At 43.7% G+C, this 18,198-nt stretch overlaps 1 protein-coding gene across 2 annotated transcripts in view; it reads left to right on the top strand.

Annotated features, from left to right (window-relative positions):
• IGF2BP3 (insulin like growth factor 2 mRNA binding protein 3) overlaps nt 1-18,198 on the top strand; it is a gene marked incomplete at both ends in the record, with an annotated part of 106,939 nt that overhangs the window by 34,563 nt on the left and 54,178 nt on the right. The gene's annotated exons all lie outside the window — the stretch shown is intronic.

The raw sequence follows: 18,198 nt of genomic DNA, 5'->3' as shown, positions 1-18,198 counted from the left end.
AACTTGAGGGGAAGGAAGGTATATTAAAACTATCCTTGTAAACAGCCTTCTTGTTCTAAAGTTCCCTTTTCTCCTAATAAGGGACTGAGCGCATGTGTAAGAAATGGATCCAAATCAACATTTCTTGGGACACCTTTTATTGGGTGTTGGGTTTTTCTTGGTTGCTTTTAGTTAATAGAATCAGGCTGTTATGTGAATAGTAGATAGCTATTCATGCAACACTTTTGCTTATTCACTCGCACTGAACTCACAGTTACTCAGTGTGAGCAGCAACCAGGAGGCCAACCTCAACTATGTACTCTGAAGTGGAGGCTTATAATGTGCCAGTGGCCTCTAGGTTGGTGTTCCCTAGTCCTTTGTTGCATTGGGTGTGTAGTAAGTGTATATTGTGTGTGTATATATATATATATGTGTGATCTTCATCTGTCTGTACAGAGCAGTCACTGACCTTTTAGGATGTGGTCTTAGTTGTGCATCTGTTGTTGATGTTCACGTGTGCTAGTGTCTGTACAGATTCAGCAGGCTGTTGGAATGGGAGACAGTCACAACCTACCTTAGCACATCGTTCTTCTCTTTGGCATGTTGTATTCTAGTCATTCTTCCCCTATCCAACTGTGTAGAAATCTATAGGAGCTGTTCATGTGAGCTTGCAAAGAAAGGATGCTTATTACATACTGACTACAAAATTTGTTGGGAAAGATTCTCGCGTTTTGTCAGCTCAGGAGCTGAGACAAAAGCCTGGTGGTGCTGCTCAATGTTAGAGAAGTGTCCATGGCTTCCACTGCTTTTCAATGTGACTTAATTCTTGGTTTATGCTGATGTCAAGTGATGCCTTTGTGCTTTGAAGAAATGCATATTCTGGTGACTGTTGTGAAAATAATTTTAGTTTTTGTGAAACAGATCTTTCAAAGTGGTGCCCTTACCTGACTAATGGAATATGTTACCCTGCTTCCATGCTTCCATGTGGGGGTGTGGTTTTATTTACAAAATAGATGAGGGTACTAAAACAAAGCATTACATAGAATATGACAACTGTGGTCTTACAGCTTCCCCTAGTTGTGAGGCACTGACATGCTTGCCCTTTGTGCTTTGGTGTTCAGTGTCAGCAGGCAATTCTCTTCTCAATCACGGTGTAAAGCTGCTGTCTGTTGCAAAAGCCAAGTCAGGAACAGCCGATTTCCTTCTCACAGTAGGAATACCTGATTTTCTGAGATCAGGTATAACCGAATTTGTGTACCTGCATGTCAGCAGTTCCCATTACCTTGACAAACCCAACCTGCCTAATGGCCACCCCTCAGTTTGATTGTTCACTTCCCATTGTCAAACCTGCACTAATTTCCCTGCCATTCAGACGATTAGAGCATTAATGCAGCTTCCCAGAGGTGAGCCAAGCATGTGGTCATTGAGTCTGTAACGTGCAAGGGATGTTGGAGCTGCCGTCTCCAGTATCTCTGGGAGGCATTGACCGTTGTGCATTGTTCCCCATCCTTCCGCGTAGTATTTGCTTCAGAGTTTTATGGGATGTAAAAGAATTGCCCTGTTTTGTGTAGCTCCTTGTTGGATATCTGACTTCTGCTTGACAAAGAAGGTACAATGCTATATATATATATATATTTTTTTTTTTTTTTGCATTTTTGTTGCAGCAAACATGAACAGACAATAATAGACATGAATGCCACTGGGTCAAACGTATAAATGAACAGGCACAGAGCTGCTGACTTAAAGCAGAATGTGCCTCCTGCTAGAGAAGTGGGTGGTGCAGGTTGTGTGAAATGGTGGGAGAAGTAAAGCTAGACAGTTTTCTGTGCAGATGTGGTCATAAAATAAATTGTTTGGGCAGCGAGTGACTTGTAGACCAGACACAGTCACTGTTGGAGTGACAAATCTTGTAGCTGCAGTGCCATCTGACGCTTTTGCTCTTTGAATTTCCCATTTTGGTGGCAGTAAATGCAACCAGAAGTGATCAACAGCTGCTGCACCATCACTAGAATTACTTTCTAGTGTGTATGTGGTAGAAAATGTTATCTCCAGCCTTCTCATAGCTAACCAAGTTCAGGTGGCTGGGTGTGGGACAGAGGGAACTTCCTTTTTTGCAAGTAATATTAAAACTTGCCTGAGTTGCAGTGGGAATTTTTCAATCACTAATGATGCAGCCAGTGCATAAAACGTAGGAGTGGGCACCCCGACTCTTCTGCCAGAGAACTGTGTGTGTGCATGGGGAAAACCCTTCTGAAACAAACAAAAACCCAACCAACCCCAAAACCTACCAACTCTGTCACACGTTGGCGTTGTTTGCTGTTCCTGCTGGTCAAAAATGTATGTTAGCTGCACAAGGGATGTTTGTGGAAGTGCAGAAAAGGAAATATTTCTGACTTTTGGAAAATCTGTTGTAATCTAAGTGGAGCAGATAAAGGTACCAAGTTACTTCATCAGGATTTTCTTCTCATTTAGGCGGTAGTAACTTCATAATCAAGTGAAGGATAATTTTAATAATGGGTTTCAGGACAGTGATACCATCAAATTTAAATTGTGTCTAACAAGTTAATTATAGATACTATATTAGTTCTGCTTTTTGTTTTTGACATCTTAAGCTTGGCAAAAGAAAACCGTAGATTATAAAAAGATTGAAAATTCAAGTCTCCAGATGAGTTCCAACATCTCATGCACATTTATTTAATTTTTTTTTTTCTAAAAAAAGCTTTTAAATAGGCATTCCCAGGCTGTTAGTTTGCCAGCTGAGCAGTTCAGGGGGATTTCTATAAATCAGCAAAAGAAACCTTTATCATGAGACAAATTCTGAAATTTGTCTGTAAAGAATAATACTTAAAAAAAAAAAAAAAAAAAAAAGCAAACCAAAACCCACCCGTGTTTGTCTTTAAGCCTACTAATATGTTTCCATAATGTTATCTGAAACGATTGTTTGTCTATGAATTATTCCCTCATCCCAAGCTCCTGCCCTGTTCCTTGTAAAGTATTTGCTATTTACCAGTTCACTTTCTCTTTGAGATGAACAAAGTGCCAGCCAAATAACAAACCTGCATTAGCTTACCTACCTGTTCTCTGACCTTTCCGATGTTGATGCTAGCAGAAAAGCAAGTGCAGGTGACACACGTGGTCCTGTTGAGTGCCTAAGTTTGTTTTCCAGCAGGCAATTTGACCTATGGCTTCTAGGCTTTCAAATTTCCACTGGAACTGCTGGGTGAGATGTCATACTTGAAGGCTTACTGCCCCAAAATAAAACTCTTTCCAGCCTGTGAGCCAAGGTCCTGTCCTCCTTTGCACATAAGTATGCTTTTTAATTGCTGTATTGCTTCCACTGCACCTTGTTGGTCGTGGAAACTACTTTCTTGTCCGTCTTCTAGACACTGCAGTGTTGTGGCAGCATCCTTACGCTGAATCCCCTGGATGTTAGGGAGCACCCTGAGGTTTGTAGCAGAGTGAGCGCTCCTGGGGCTCTTGCTGCTATCAGTGGTTGTGGCAGGACTAGGGTCAGAGGGCATCTCTTATCCTCGCCCTCATCGCCAGGGACCAGTGGTCATCTCATGGGAGAAGACCGCTTGTTAGCTTGAAGGAAAGAGCTTTGGATTTGTGTGTGGATTTCTTGGCATCAGGATATTGCAAGAACTAGGTGGTCTCCAAATCTGATGGCAGACAGCTGGAGGACACAGACACAGCTACCATACCAAAAGAGCTTGGAAATAGGTGCCTGGAGTAGAGAGGGAAATCTTAAACCTACTATTTGTGGGGGAATTTGTATGGGGAATTAGTAGCCCTGACTATATAGTTGGGAGTCCTTATTCCACAAAAATAACTTTTCCATTTTCAGATGGCTTTGGTCTCTTCTCTCTTGTTCTATTAAGAATGTAACTTGAAATGGTTTTAAAAACACCATAGTTGTTGGTGCTGGTGGATTTTTTTTTTTTTTTTTACGTCTACAGTATTGCAAATATTTCCTTAAGCTTTACTACTACTTCACTATTACTATTCACGGATGCTTTCAATGAATTCAGTATAAAATTCCTGCCTCTATTTCAGGTTAAGAAAAACAATCTGAGGTATTTTAATTGGGCTATATACAAAAAATATTTTCTGTATAACCAGAACTGTGAGGAAACTTTATGTTGTGCTGATCAAAGGAGGTACACTCAATCCGAAGGCTTTCTATTCCATGCTAACCCACAATGGGAGTCTTTGCACATTGATAAATGTCAGCCTGTACATTAGCTGCATGTGAGATCCTTACAGGACAATTTACGGCTTTTTATCTACCAGAATTAATTCTTGGTATGTTGTGGCTGTTCTGTGAGGAAAGCTATGACCCATCCAACATCTAGCCTTCATCAACTGCTTGTGGTGCATTAAGAATGCAAAAAATGTACAAATTTGAAGAAATAAATAACAGAGGAGGGAAGTGATCATTAGGAAGCCTTACATCTGCTAGCTCCCTGCCCAGTGCTATGGCTAGCAACTTATAGTGCCCTACGGTTTTAGAAAAATAAGTTTCCCTCTAGAATGCAGTGGATACCATCACTACATGTGCTCCCTACAGACCTGATTGTGGATCACAGCCTTCTGCAAACTGTTTCTGGAATCAAATTCTGGTGGGATTCCTTGCAGTTCTGCAGCTTTCCTCTCCGTACGGAAAAAGCAGGAGCAACACCACCCTTGTTGAGGCTGCTGAAGGTCTGGGTTACCTTGCTGTGCTTGTAAAGCTGCTTCTCTCCCAGCACTGAATAGGGTATGGCTTAACTACCCCTCAGCTGGACGTAACGAAATGTTAATGATCATTGTGATGCGTGATGCTTGTGCTTCAAGGTATGGGGATCTCTCCTGATCTGCTTGAAGAGTGGTGACTTGTGCTAAGCATATTTGCTTTTCCCTGTTATTTTTGCAAGCACTTTAATTCATCTTGTGGCTGCCTCTCGCACGCTTTTGTGGCTTTGGCGTATCTGACAGCATATCTTGCTGGAGTGTTGCTTTTCATTTCCTTCTGAGGGTGATCCAGATGTAGCAGTGCTCTCTAAGGGAATCTTGCTTCAATCCAACTGCAGCCACTGGGAGGTCCTCAAGTGTGGTCTTCACTCTGCTCTGCTGCCCCAAGCTGTTGTCTGCTGTGTTATGTGTACCTTACGCAGTCTGCCCCATCACAGCTCCTCAGGAAGGAGGGAAGAGAATTTTAGCATGAGAATTTTAATTTCACACATGAATTTTAAATTTGTTCTTAGTGGTTAGTTCATCAAAATGATGACTGAATACTGCGAACACCTGCTCTATCACCAAAACACCTGACCCACAGAGCTGGCACTCTGGAGGCTGCAGATGCTGCTGTGCGCTTGCACTGAGGTGGTATGATCCACGTTAAGATCCATGTTAATTCTCTCTTAGGATTATAAAAAAAAAAAAAGTGTGATCAGGGTCTTTGTTTGTTAATGTGCACCCTGTAAAAATGGCAATCAGATATTTTGGTGACTTTAGGGGAATTTGATTATGTGTGTGGGTGCAAGGCTCTCCATAAGGCAAGGTGTTTGCCATTGTGGGTTCTACGTTTGGTTCAGGTGAGGATCTCACTCTTTAACTATTCCTGCAGCGCACTGCTCATCCAGAGATCTGTAGCAGTGTCCCTTGTTGCCCATGAGGAGCTCACTTCGTGTTTTGCAGCTCTTCACACCGGAGGATGCCCCCCTTCCTCATGGCACTGCCTGGGACGCTCTGTTACCGGCATCGCCCCCGCTGTTCTGGGGGAGCTCCAGGCAGTCAGCAGGGCTGGCTGGGGTGTAGCCGTGTGGTTTCCATCCCGCAGGAGCCCTGCGGGTGAAGACGGAGGCGTGCAACCCTCGGCGAGGCAGGGAAGGAGGCTCTGGGGCTTCGAGCGAGGCCGGGAGCCGTTCCTCGAGTGCGGATGCCGCGTTCTGTGCGATCTGGGTTGGGCTCCTGCCCACTTGGCCACGCTCCTCCCTCCCTCCGCCGCGGCCCAAAATAAACACTGCAGAAATTGTGCGTCCCTCAAACAAGCAATCAGGGAAAATTGCTGGGCTTCCACGAAGATTAAGAATAGTCCAAGCGGGCAGGAGGCTGGCTGCGCCTGGACTTGGTTCTAATGAAGTCTCTGCTGCCCCATGAAGGCGTGGAAGGAATAAGAAATGACACAACCTACAAAAACTTTACCACTAATTGCTTTTTATGTTCTGCTGCTCTGCCACGTTCGCTTGGTCGCTGGCCATTTACGTTGGTAGAAAGCCCCTCTGGTAGAGAAAAAAACCTTCTGTGGGCAAAGTAGAAGGCAGTAAGCTTTTGCTGTGAGGTGGAAAACAAAACCAGCCCTCTATGATAAATGCACTTCAGTGTTTTAATTAGTGAGCAAGTTGAAAATCAAAACTAAATCGGTGGATTTCTCTGTGGCGCTAATTAGGTTAAGGGGGAAAATAGTTTGTATTGGAAATGTGTGGAGTTCCTTTTTATGAAGGCTAGTTTACTGTGTGAATAATCCCTTGTAAAAATAGCCAGTGATTTAAGAGATGACTCATTAATGGTTCAAAAGCAGTTGAGTAAAAAATGATACTTGGTGTGTATGAGCGCTATTTTAGGTCTCTTTTTGAAAGTAGTTTTGGGAGTTGCGTTCAGTGGAGTCCTTATAACCATCCTCTACAGCTTAGCCGGGACTGCCCACCTCATGTTTGCTTTGGTGCTACCTCAAAGGTAGACAGGAATGCTGGTCTCAGGACCGTGATGCTCTTGCAGGAAGCACAGGCAGGTGTGTGGCTTAAAGGCAGTGCTAGAATGAAGCATGTCTTAAGGTTCTGGTACCTCTTTTGTTATTCCTTACAATATTACACCATGTCATTCTGACTTCAGTGCAGTAAGATGACGAGTTGGCTTCTAGCTGATGTCATCTCAGTGAGAGAAGCTGTTGGCTTGGCTGACTTAATGCCTGTAGTTTTCCTTCCCTTTGTTTCAGCATTCCTTGGCTGACCAGCCGTATGCAGGGAAAATTTTATTGAATGCTGGTAGTAACTTTAACAAAAATATAAGATTCATTCAGGTGTCATGAAGACAAAAAGCATGGAGTTAAAGCTCTGCATCTTCTGCGGTTGCTGTAATACCAGTTATTCAGTGTCAGGCTTCTCTTGTTGATTAGCTATATGAATCACTGCTTCATTTGCCATTTTACTGAGAGTATCGGACTCACAAGCAGCACGTATTTCTCCTAAAATACATTTTTCATCTTGCATTGATATAGGAACTGAGTTCAGCTGAGTTTTTATCAATGTCTTCAAATTTCAGAGATGTGTCACTACTTGCCCATTCCTCTCCAAAGGCTTGTCTGTGCTTGGAGTTGTAGGAAAAGCAATGGAGGTTGGCTTCTGCACTCAAGCATCGTTTCTCTTAGGAATATTGTTGTCTTTACCTCTTCCTATTAGCAAAATCTTAATTCTAGAGGTGGGTAAGCATTTAGGCTGGGCTTGAAGTAATGGGAATTCCAAATTCAGTGACTCATGGGTGGCTTTAAATCAGTGTGCTTTTCTCAGCCTTGCCTCTTCATGTGTATATAATCAGGTGTTGAGATCCATGCTGCTTTTGCATTTTTTAAAAAATGTGAAACTTGTGTCAGAACCTCTGCCCGAGTACTCACACATGCAAAACTTTCAGAAGACTGCCAGTGAAGTGTTAGAGCATTAACTAAAGTTTTAGAATTAAATTGATTGTGTAACATCATGTAATATTTTACTGATGTTAGTTTATAAATACAGGGCCATGAATTATAAACAAGATAGTGACTTGTTGGAAACTCCGTAACATTTGCCACACAGCTTTAGCAGATGCCACTGGAAAGCTAATGCATTTTAATTTTAAGGCAGGTGGTCCTTTGAAATAAATATTTTGCTTTCTAGCTAAATTAATCCAGAATTAACAATTTGCTTTTTAAATTCATTTTGAGACAAAGTAGGAAGGTCATCATCGAGGTTGTTACATTGATTCTTCCAACTTTATGCAACTTCTCACCGTTGTTTTTGTATTTTGCTGCTGCTTTTCCTCCCTGAATCCCAGCTGTTCTCCTGCGACCCCTTCCCAGCAGAGTGCGGCACCGACAGACTCGCTCCTCTGTGCCCTGCCCCTGTGCAAGCCCTGCTGGGGAGGGCAGGCTTTGCTGCTGGGGGGCTGGAGCTGAGGGTGAAGGTGGCCTGGGGTGGGGTGGTTTGTGCTTTGTGTGCCCTGGGGGAGGAAAAGATGAGGGTAACCAAAAGCAATGCGAGAGATAAAGGGTGTAGGTTGCCATACAGAAATGCGATGAGGAGCTCCTCGGGCTTGGATGACAGGTTACCTGTGCCCCTCACCTCTGGGCAGGGTGGTTTTTCAGCAGTAACACATCCAAAAAGTTAACTGCAGCTCTGTGGATGCTCACAAAACAGCCACGCTGGACTTTGTTGAGGTGTAACCTATGATTTTTCCAGGTGACCTGAGTAATGGCACAGGAGAAGAGTTACATCCAGATGTCTCGGGAGAGGAGCTGTAGTACAAGGATTAAGCCTACATCCCATTTGTTTAAACAGGCACAGAAATATCTTGTAACTTGGAACTGGTTTTTTATTTTATTCTGTTTTCTGTCATTCTTTTAGTAGCACGTTCTGTGTAATGCATTCTCTACAAGTGAGTGTTGAAACTGAGATGTTGTTTGGCAAACATCTGTTCCTATGGAAAATTAGTGGGATTTATATTGCTCTGCAGCTTATTTATTAATGCAGCCAAAAGGAGATACAAATATCTCCACTTTTTTCCCTCCAGTTGTGCTTGTATGCTTGCTTTGCTGGCAACGGTAATTTCACACACACGTTCCTGTGCTGTCCTTATTTCCCATCCTAAGAAGAGCCCAGTACACAGGGGAGTTGCACCGGACAAGGCCATACAAAGCTGATAAGCAGCGCTGTTTGGTAGCTCTCCAGAGCTGTGTCTGTCCACATCTCCTGCTGTCCTAGCTCTGCTTTCCAAACTGTTTGTGGTTGACAGTCTTTTTCCACGGTTTGTGTGTATGGCACTGGATGTACTCATTGCAGGTGCCTGCTATTTGGGTCTCAGTTGCCTTGTGACCATGCTGACCACACCACACTTCAATGAATCATTACCTACTAGAGGTCAAAACCAGTAAATGTCAATAGATTCATGGAAGTCAGCGTGGTTGGGAGGACTTCGTACATGTGAGTGAACTGAACAGTGAAGCTTTTCATTCTGGCTTCAGTCCTCAGAATGGCTGAACAGCCTCTTTTATGAGGGCTCTGGGGGATGTGTCACAGCTCCTCTTGATAGCTGGTAACTTGGTCTCTGCTTTCAGAAAGAATCAAGTATACCATGGGCTGCTGCTGACACCGACCTGCTCTGGTGTTCCTGGTCCTTGTAATCACACTGAGGTTGCTGTAAGCCCTGTACTGAACAGGTTTCTTGGTGGAAGAGGCACCCATGTAACAGACAACCACATCGCTGTGTTTCAGATGGCTTAGTGCTTTATAGTCTTTTGGTTTATCTACATATGGCACATCGTCTTTTGCCAAATTTCTCATCTGACCAGTGAGCACTTGGCTATCACACCTTGGTTCTTGGCCAAAGCATTTGTTTAAGTGCTTGTGGATAGCCTAAGGAGGGCTCATCTGGCACCACTGTGCCTGTGGGATGGAGGAAGAATACATTTATATCTAGTTTCTCACACTTTCGTAGTAGCCTTGTGCATTTCAAGATGTGACCTGGCGGGGTGCTAGCTAATCTCTTCTGGGCAGCCTCTTCTGTGAGAGCCTGGACCAAATGTTCTCTAGAGGTCCCTTCTAACCTGAGCTGTCTTGTCATCTTTTAATTAGTCCTTGTTGGCTTCTCCATTGTGTAACTTACTAGCTAAACCGTATTTAAAAAAAAAAAGTGGCTTAAAAGAGTGGCTTAAAAGTTTTCAGGTTATATTTCAAATAAGGGAGAGTTGCTAATGAAAATGGAGGGAACTTTCCTGGGACTGTGATTAGCAGTGGCAGCAGGTGTACAGATACTACTTGAAAGTAGCAGGGTAAGCATACACGTAGTGGTGAAACTTGTTTTGCTTGGTAACTGTTTTTATTAACGAATGAGACCCACCAGATAACATATTACAGTATTACGTACAGGTACATTATGGTGTTGTGCACTGTGGGCTAGGTTTGGAGACACTGAACAGTCTGAGAAAGATCCAGGATGAGCCAAGAGGATCAGGCTTCTTGCCTCCTTTAAGCGACTCCGCAGACTTCCATCCACACACTCACAGATGAAATATTTGCTGGGCTCTTCTGAACAGCTGATGCTAGAGCTACTGAGCAGTTTGGAAAATTATCATAGGTGGAACCTAAAATAGAAAACAACTGGGAACATGAAGCTTTTTATAGTGATTCCCTTTTTTTTTTTTTTTTTTTTTTTCTTGCAGACACCCTGTTGCCTACCCATAATACTCAATTTTCACGTGAAAGAATGTAATTGAGTCCATTTGCTTTCAGCCTGTGCTGCCCCAGCCCTCCTGTGCTGCTCTGGGACCGAGCGCCACGCGCCTGCTCCCGTCCCGTGTCACCCGAGCAGCGCTGGGGCTGCGTCAGGCTGGCACCGCTCCCGGGAGTCACCTGGAAGGGCCGAAGCGGCCCCATGTGATTATTCCCACACGGGACTCGGGCTCATTTGTCCCTACATACGCATGTGCTCGTCTGCCTCGTTTTTCCTGTAAACTGCTGAAGCAGTGAAAGCGCTTTCTAGGCATGTGCCCTTGACACATGCTTCTAAAAATAGGGCTGCTTGACATCGCTACGGGCTCGCTGGCTTCCTATTTGTCTAAAAAGACGCTTTGCTGCTTAAGCAATCATATGAATGGTCACGTTTTTTTCCTGAAAGCGAGCAGATACTCTGAAATACTCGGACGTCTTGGTTATTTTTATGCATTCACCGCCGGTACGTGGAACTCCCGACTTATTTCTTTACTGCATGACCAAAGCGAGGTGCATGGCATGTCTGTTCATAATGCTCAGTAACTTTTTATAATCTCAGTGGGAGAAAACAGAGGGGGTTTTCAGCCTTTTTGAAGCATCGGAGCTCTTCCTGGATGGTGTTGCTGTTTTTGTGAGCACTTTAAACGCTGCTACTCTGCTCGTGAAGTCACTGTTGTTGCCCTTCGCACTGGTTATTGTCGCTATTACTGAGAGCACTTCAGATGTGGCCATGACGTGGTGGGCAGGCTGATCGGTTGTATTAGCCAAAACTGTCTGGTTTTGACTGTGCTTCTGTCACACCTTTAAAAAAAAAAAAAACAAAAAAAAAAATCCAAATGAGTTAAGCCAACGAAAGCATTTCACACCGCCTCTTTATTTTACCTAGTGCGATGTGCCCCATGTGACGGTTGCTCTCAGATATATTCCCCAAAACTTACACTTCTGCCCCATGCGGTTTGCGGTGTCACCAAACAGTGTTTTGCATGATGGTACAGGAAAAGAGCCCTCAGAGAAGAACCGAAGATTGAAGTACTAAGCTTGAGTTCGAGTCTGATTCTGTTGTGCTTCCAGAGATGGAAATACAGGGAGCTGGGTGTACGGGGCAGGAAGGGGATGAGGGTCCCTGTGAAATGCGTGGTGGTGGGCTGATCCTGTGCGAGCACTCTATATTTACCCCTGCTGCCTCCCAGTCCTGGGAAACTTCTTTCCTCCATCTCAGTTCCTCCCTCAGGCTTCTCCTCTGTAGATGACAGGATTGCAGGTCTTTCGGTTGTTTCTTGGAGGCCCTGTTTTGAAGGCGTTGGAGGGCTCTTGCTGCTGTGCTGCAGGGGATTTCACAGCAGTTTGTGTGTCTCTGAGTGGTGGCACGTGGCAGCATGCTGGGCTCCAGGGAAAGACCTGGAGGGACTGGCTGGGAAGAGGTGTTGCTCATGAGGGAAAAAGCCTTTCTAGGATCAGTGCTGGGAAAAGTCTTGTCTTTCCAAATCTACTTTGGTTTATTCCAAACCAATCGCCCTTGCAAACAAATTAACTGCACTGTATTCGGCCTTACGTCAACTTTTAACTTTCCACGGGATTCTCAGACACCTTTATCCATTGAATTCTTGGGTGAATTTCACTTTAATCCTTGCAAAGATGAATGGTTAGAGCCTGCACTTCATCATTCTCGATTGCTTTAGAAGTACAACTGCAGGGTTTGCAAGCTGCGCTTAGTTTCCTTCCCAGCTTGAGCAGATATAAAGAGCAAGTTACGCAGCATTAAAAGCCAGACTGGGATGTAAAGCAGCCCAAATTAATCTGTGCATTTCTAAATCATGAATAACTCTGAAAATCCTATTGTGTGAGAGAGACGTGCATCCCCGGCGTGGCACTTTGAGCTTGCTGCAGAAACTGCGCGTAGCTGGGACAAAGAAAAGATAAAGAAGGTGACTCGTGGTGCATGGAAATCCCTGTTTCAGCCTGCCCACCACAGCCACCGCTCCCAGGACATCCCTGTGGGAAGCAGCAAGGTCTGATGCCATGCTGGGAGCGCAGCCTTCCTGGCACCTCTGGGAGCAGCGGGGCATGAGCTCGTGTTCGTGGCACCTCTCCCAGCTGTGCCCAGCTTAACTGCTGCCTCCTGACGCCGGCCCTGTGGTCTTTCTTGCTTTGCTGGGGAGGTTATTGCTGTGAGCAGGCATCTGCTTCACGTATGGGGCTTTGCGCTGGTGTTTTTAATGAGGGCAGAGTATCGCATGCTGCAACAGTGATGTCGCAGTCATCACACAGATGGCTGTACCCTCATGTGGTCTGCTTCGTTCCCGGATTTACGGTCGCATGTTGGGTATCAGACTCAGAGCTGTGTGTGAGCAGCATCCCTGTAGCTGCCCGTCTATTTAAGTTACCCAGATGCAATTCTTGTTGGGTAGTCGAAACAAATACCATGTACTTGTGAGGGCTTTTTTTTTTCTCTCTAGCCAAAACAGTTAGATTGGACTCGCTTTTGAAGGCCTGGAATACTTGCCCCTTCTGCCAAAAAGGGCAGGGGTGCCGAGCTCTTTTGCTGACTTGTTCTGGATTAAGGAATTTAACTTGTGACATCCAAGTTGGAAAATTATGCCTTTTTTTGATCTGATAGTTTGGTGGTTTGTAACCACTGTTACAGCACAATTTATGCTTGCATGTGGTAGTCAAGAAGTATACACAATGGAGCATTTATTCAGTTTTTGTTGTTGTTGGCCAGTGTGAAGAGGTGATTGTATTTGAGATGAGAAAACATAATATTTCATCCTCTCCATGCACAATTTACTGGTTGGAATTTAGTAATTATGGTTCTAGTTGGGCTTGCAGTTGGGAACTCCAGAACTTGAACCATTTATCCTCTCCCTAATGGTTAGAAAATGAGCTTTTAATTGAATGGTTTGTAGTGACCAGTGTCTGCTCTTTCCTCGTGGTGTAACAAATGAAGTACAAACACAGTGAGCTTCCTGCCCAGTGTGCTCACAGCGCTGCCTGGGAGGTGATGGACTCATAAATTGCAGCTGAAGCTTTTTGGAGCTTTAAAGCTGGAATTTCAGATTTTTCCTGTAAGTTCCATTTTTATTTATTTATTTTTTTTCCCCCCAAAGCCAGTCAAACTCAAACATATATTGTAGTCCCTATTAGCGCATCTTGGTGCATCTCTGCTACAAACCGAGGTTGTCTTCTGTTGCTTTTGTGGCATTTGCACGGGTGGCTTTGGTGTTCTTGTGTTGTCACTTGCTGTTCTACTGCATTCCGCATGCTAAGCTTTTTACAGTTTATTTCCATTGCCATATTAATTGGCTTTAAAAATCAATGGCGAAACATAATGCAAAACCAAAAAACTTTACTTAAAAAACAAAACAAACAAACAAAAAAACCACAGCCAAACCTTCGTTATTCTTTACTATTTACAGCTGCAATAAGCTCTTGGTAGTATTCACCAGACCTAGAGCTTTTTTCACACTTTCCTCTCACCACTGCATGCCTCCCAGATACTTCTTTTAAGATGCTTTTCAACTCCATTTATGAGCACAGTAGAGAAACAGATTTTTGTGAAGCTAAATGGAAGGAAAATGTAAAACTTCTTGGAGTGTTGCTTTCTTTCCTTACATGTTTTGTATCTTAACTGCAAGTGTGTTTACACAGCTGTCTGCATTCACATAAGTCTGCTCCCCCAGTATGTGAACTGGGTAATAGATGGATGATAACGCTTTGTCTACATGCTCACATAGATTTATATTAACAAATCATATTTGCTTTATACCCCAGTTTGTCTCTTAATGCTGTATAACATGCACTTTATACTTGGCTCAAACTGGGAATGAAACTAAAGAGCTTACAAGCGCCTTAGTCCTGTTTCTAAAGCAATACAGAATGATGAAGTGCAGAGTCTGAACATTCACTTTCTGAAGCATCTTGGGTGATTTTAAAGTGAAATTTATTCAAGGATTTGACGGATATAGGCTTACTCTAAGCCAGTTACTGATGCCTCAAACTATATTTGTAGAGACGACTTCTAGCAGATGATATTTTGCTGGTGCTGAGGGAAGTGGCTCTAGGTCATTCCCGTCTTTTTGCACTGCCACCTCCTCTGAGACAAACATTCTCTTCTCATCTGGTCCTGTCACCTTAGTCTCTTTAGCGGAGTCTTTCTCTGGAGACCTTGTTTTGATCTTTCTTCCATTGTAAGAAGCATGTGGACTGCTTTTTTGGGTATCTTAGCAAGGGGGAGTAAAAACCCAACCAAATCAAGACCTCCAAGGACATTAAGTCTTTTGACTGTCCATTGTGAAGATGGACGTCTTTGAGCAGCACATGAAACGTCATAGTATTTGCTATAGACAAGTGAAGTGGTAAAGGCCCTTAATTAGGAAATCTGCAGTGATATGGGAAGGGTATTTCTGAGTCTGTCTGAAATTCATACATATGTAGATGTTTGTATTGCTACCTCTGAAGATATTCTTAGTTACTGAGTTGTAGCTGTGATTGTAGCTTCTGCTAGGTTAAATGACTTGTGGAGGTATCTTACAGCTCTGGTGGTGGTGTCTTATATAGATGTCTGCTTTTAGAATTTGGGACAAACACCAGAAGTCAAAACCAATTTTAGTCAAGGCTCTGGTTCATCAGACCAACCCTGCTTCTAAAATCATGGGACAAGTTCTAGACCTTGTCTTGCAACTGCAATCTGACTGTGATATGAACACTGGTGGTTAGCTTGACTGGACTTCGGAGGACACAAAGGCATAAAAAGCACCTGAATTTTAAATTGATGCTCTTTGCTGCAATGTTGAGTGTGTCCTTATTGACATCGTCCTCTTTAAAGTAAGAAGAAACCCACTGCAGGCATCTCCTTATTTTAGGTTAAGGGAACACCTGTGGATGGCTTCAAAGTACAGAGTTCATCTCTGTAGAAAGCATAAGATGAATGAAGTCTGGGTGCATGAGGATAGTTGACTTCTATTTTCAAACTAGTTGTTGGTGTTCCTATCTAGTATTTAGTCGCTGTGTAGAGGACAAAGCAGATGAGGGGACAAAGCAGTCTCTGACTTAAAACTGTTCTGAACTGTTAGGTTGTGTTGCAAAACGTTTGCTGGTTGACTTGCTATCAACTGCTGATGCAAGTTCTGGTCACGATTTTTCCACTCTGGCTGAGAAGTGTTTTCATTCTGGGTATCATTAAGAGGCCAGCTTGAGCTGTATTTATCAAGTAGTTTAAGCCTATGATAGGATGCTAAATCCGTAAAGTCTGATAGTACATATGGAATGTTGTTTGAGATGACACCTTTTAAGTGAGCCAATCGTGTAAGTGAGATGAGCATATTATTCATCTGATGCTCTCACTAATTCTTTAAAAAGTGTGTGCTCTGCATGCATCCCACAGCCTATATTTTTACTTGTGATGCAACTTCCATGCTCATGCCAGATTGCTCTTCCATGCTGGAGCCCTGCTATCCTGCATGTGGGTGGGATATGAATGAATATGTATAATATGTTGTGTGCCCATGTACACAAATATAAGTAACATAAAAGTATCTAAATATTTAAAAAAAATAAAAAAATAAAAAAAATAATGCAGCAGTCAGCTGCATGTGTTCAAGTGCAAGCAGCTGTAATCCACATCTATAGCAGCTGTAGTGAACAATGCAGGATTGCGGAGAGAAATAGGAGGCAGGACCATCTTTGTGAATATATATTTTTTTAAATAATCCTGAGGCTGGACTTTCTGGGACTTATGTCTGTCAACCGGTTTGAATGTTTCTGTGAGAAGCTTCCAGGAGAAGGTAGTAATGTGGTTAATGTGACAACTATATTTGTACTTGTGAAGTATTCCTGTTTGCATTCTCACACAGTGCAGCTCGAGGTGAGCATACTGCTATCTACATATTGTTCTTGTTAAAGCCTGCTTTAGCATTTCTCTTGTGATGAAAATCCAGCTGAAGACATCGGTACCTGTACCTTAACAAGAAGCAGATGAGAGGAAGTCATAGTACTTGTTTGGCTTTTTTTTTTTTTTTTTTTTTTTTTTTTTTTAAATTAAGGACTGATAATATACGCAACATACAGTTACGGATATAGTCAAAGTACAGATAAATCAGGCTGCCTTTTTCAAGAATTTGTATAGATCTCTTGAATTGTTTTGTGGTTTCTTGTCTGGAGGTATTAAAATACCACAAGCACAAGCTTTTAATGGCAGCTTTGATGTAGCTAAAACAGTGAGGAATATAACTTTACACAAGTATCACTGTTCAGAGACCCAAGTAGTATCCTGTGTTCTTGTAAATGTATTGAGGAAAAGGGTTTTGTCTTAAGGTTTTAGGCAAAACTAGCAGAAGGAAGAAGATGGTGGTCGGGGAAAGAAAAGCACTACAAATAGTATTGAGGTGTGTTCAGGGGTGTGCTGGTCATGGTGGAGCAGCCTGGCCCAAGAGTAGCCCAGAGGCTGGGCTTCTCCCCAGCTTGGAGGTAGGTTGTCATTTTGGTTGTGTGTGTGTCCTGTTCTCCCCCCGATTCTTCTGCAAGGGGCAAGAAACAAACTGAAATAGAAATCTTTGTCTATGGGCATCCAGAAATTAATATAAAAGGACTCCTTGCTGAGTGTTTTACCTCAGAAAATCCCAGGTTGCTGCAATTGGATATCAAAACCTGCATATCCAAATGGCTGCTCAAATAAAGGGACCAGGCTCAACTTAAAAGTTAATTTTAACTGTGACAATGCCTGGTGTGCACTTCAGGAGCTGCTCCGTGATGGCTACCACCAACTCAGGTTAAGAGGAGCTCTGTGTTGTATTTGGTGGGAGACAAAATAAGGAATGAAAGCGATAGGTTTCCCTGTCACCACTCGTGCTTTCGGAGCGTTAACCCTGGGGGGATTCCTTTATCGAATTGGAAAGCATACGAGCCTTCCTTTAGTACAAAAAGAACACACCCTGCACATGTTGTAGTGTGTACAGGCAAAGTGTCTGCCTTAACTGAGCTTTTGTTCTCGAACCTCACCAAGCCCGGGCTGGAACATGACAGAACTTTTCCCCTCATTTCTAGGAAAAGCTAATATAGTCACTGGAGAAAGCAAAACAAACACACGTAGATGAAAAATATGCATCCTAACCATCATCTGCTTCCTTGTGAAAGCTTGCCGTTCCAGATAACGCTACGTGCAGCAGTCCTCCCGCGTGCCAGTGGGGAGCAAGGCGGGGACCGCAGGGCCTGCGGCGGAGATGAGCCCGGGGTGTCTGTTTACAAACCAAACAGCGGCCTGGCACGGCCTGCCCTGGCAGCGGGGCTGCCTGCATGCTGAAATTAAAGAGGAGGCTGGAAAGGGAGGCATTCCTCCTGTTCTGGGCAGGTCTCATGGGTTTGGCAGCATGCACCACCACGGAGCTGCTGGTGTGGCAGCCAGCACACAGCCGGCACGGCTACAGCACCACGTTGTGTGCTGGTGGGTAGGGGCTTGACAGTAAGGGACCGGTAAAGGCTGTGCTCTGTAGAGAGGTTTTGAGAAGGCCGAACCTTACAAAAATAATTTCTCCGAGCTATATAATGTGAAAAGCAAGTGAAGCGACTGCCCTTGATCTGCTGCCAGACCTGGTCAGGGTATTGCCTTCCCCAGGCTGCTGCAGCACACGCTGCCATGTTACCCCATCCCGTACAAGGTTTCTCTGCCGTGGCCGAGCTTACTATTTATTACTATTTAAAAGTAATTTTACAGTTGCTATGTGGA

The sequence above is a fragment of the Netta rufina genome (genome assembly GCF_964035555.1).
Source record: "Netta rufina genome assembly, chromosome: 2".
In the NCBI taxonomy this organism is placed as follows: domain Eukaryota; kingdom Metazoa; phylum Chordata; class Aves; order Anseriformes; family Anatidae; genus Netta; species Netta rufina.
This window is presented reverse-complemented; position numbering and strand designations above follow the sequence as displayed.